A 2,500-nucleotide genomic window follows, 5' to 3' on the forward strand; every position below is an offset into this window, starting at 1 on the left:
ACCCCGACGTGCACGTGGGCATCGTATGCTAAAAAATGAAGTTTGGAGTTTGGGTTTGAAAATTTTATGGGAGCTTCCTAGAAGACTAAGAAGTGCTTTGCTCGAGACGGATTTCGATTTGGAGGTCCCCCGGGTTAATTTTACCCATTATGACTCCTCGCCCGCACGCTCGTGCACCCCGACGTGCACGTGGGCATGGTATGCTAAAATTGAAGTTTGGAGTTTGGGTTTGAAAATTTTATGGGAGCTTCCTAGAAGCCTAAGAAATGCTTTGCTCGAGACGGATTTCGATTTGGAGGTCCCCCGAGTTAAGTTTGCCCTTTATGACTCCTCGCCCGCATGCTCGTGCACACCGGCGTGCACGTGGGCATCGTATGCTAAAAAATGAAGTTTGGAGTTTGGGTTCAGAAATCTTATGGGAGCTTCCTAGAAGCCTAAGAAATGCTTTGCTCGAGACGGATTTCGATTTAGATTTCCGCCGTGTTAATTTTGCCAATTACGGCTCCTCGCGCGCACGCTCAAGCACCCCGACGTGCACACCGGCGCGCACGTGGGCATCGTATGCTAAAAAATGAAGTTTGGAGTTTGGGTTTGAAAATTTTACGGGAACTTCCTAGAAGCCTAAGAAATGCTTTGCTCGAGACGGATTTCGATTTGGAGGTCCCCCGAGTTAATTTTGCCCATTACGACTCCTCGCCCGCATGCTCGTGCACACCGGCGTGCACGTGGGCATCGTATGCTAAAAAATGAAGTTTGGAGTTTGGGTTTGAAAATTTTATGGGAGCTTCCTAGAAGACTAAGAAGTGCTTTGCTCGAGACGGATTTCGATTTAGATTTCCGCCGTGTTAATTTTGCCAATTACGGCTCCTCGCGCGCACGCTCAAGCACCCCGACGTGCACACCGGCGCGCACGTGGGCATCGTATGCTAAAAAATGAAGTTTGGAGTTTGGGTTTGAAAATTTTACGGGAACTTCCTAGAAGCCTAAGAAATGCTTTGCTCGAGACGGATTTCGATTTGGAGGTCCCCCGAGTTAATTTTGCCCATTACGACTCCTCGCCCGCACGCTCGTGCACCCCGGCGTGCACGTGGGCATCGTATGCTAAAAAATGAAGTTTGGAGTTTGGGTTCGGAAATTTTATGGGAGCTTCCTAGAAGCCTAAGAAATGCTTTGCTCGAGACGGATTTTGATTTGGAGATCCCACGAGTTAGTTTTTGCCCATTATGACTCCTCGCCCGCACGCTCAAGCACCCCGGCGTGCACGTGGGCATCGTATGCTAAAAAATGAAGTTTGGAGTTTGGGTTCGGAAATTTTATGGGAGCTTCCTAGAAGCCTAAGAAGTGTTTTGCTCGAGACGGATTTCGATTTGGAGGTCCCCCGAGTTAGTTTTGCCCATTATGACTCCTCCCCCGCACGCTCAAGCACCCCCGCGTGCACGGGGGCATTGTATGCTAAAAAATGAAGTTTGGAGTTTGGGTTTGGAAATTTTATGGGAGCTTCCTAGAAGCCTAAGAAGTGCTTTGCTCGAGACGGATTTCGATTTGGAGGTCCCCCGAGTTAATTTTGCCCATTATGACTCCTCGCCCGCACGCTTAAGCACCCCCGCGTGCACGTGGGCATTGTGTGCTAAAAAATGAAGTTTGGAGTTTGGGTTTGTAAATTTGATGGGAGCTTCCTAGAAGCCTAAGAAGTGCTTTGCTCGAGACGGATTTCGATTTGAAGGTCCCCCGTGTTAATTTTGCCCATTACGGCTCCTCGCCCGCACGCTCAAGCACCCCGGCGTGCACGTGGGCATTGTATGCTAAAAAATAAAGTTTGGAGTTTGGGTTTGGAAGTTTTATGGGAGCTTCCTAGAAGCTTAAGAAGTGTTTTGCTCGAGACGGATTTCGATTTGGAGGTCCCCCGAGTCAATGTTGCCCATTATGGCTCCTCTCCCGCATGCTCAAGCACCCCTGCGTGCACGTGGGCATTGTATGCTAAAAAATAAAGTTTGGAGTTTGGGTTTGGAAGTTTTATGGGAGCTTCCTAGAAGCTTAAGAAGTGTTTTGCTCGAGACGGATTTCGATTTGGAGGTCCCCCGAGTCAATGTTGCCCATTATGGCTCCTCGCCCGCACGCTCAAGCACCCCGGCGTGCACGTGGGCATTGTATGCTAAAAAATAAAGTTTGGAGTTTGGGTTTGGAAGTTTTATGGGAGCTTCCTAGAAGCTTAAGAAGTGTTTTGCTCGAGACGGATTTCGATTTGGAGGTCCCCCGAGTCAATGTTGCCCATTATGGCTCCTCTCCCGCATGCTCAAGCACCCCTGCGTGCACACCGGCGTGCACGTGGGCATTGTAGGCTAAAAAATGAAGTTTGGAGTTTGGGTTTGGAAATTTTATGGGAGCTTCCTTGAAGCCTAAGAAGTGTTTTGCTCGAAACGGAATTCGATTTGGAGGTCCCCCGAGTCAATTTTGCCCATTACGACTCCTCGCTCGCATGCAATATCTACTCCTGTCAGAG

Source organism: Cornus florida, unplaced genomic scaffold, assembly GCF_030987335.1.
Source record: "Cornus florida cultivar Cherokee Brave unplaced genomic scaffold, ASM3098733v1 CherokeeBrave_3.0.0_Hap2_scaffold_97, whole genome shotgun sequence".
Taxonomy (NCBI): domain Eukaryota; kingdom Viridiplantae; phylum Streptophyta; class Magnoliopsida; order Cornales; family Cornaceae; genus Cornus; species Cornus florida.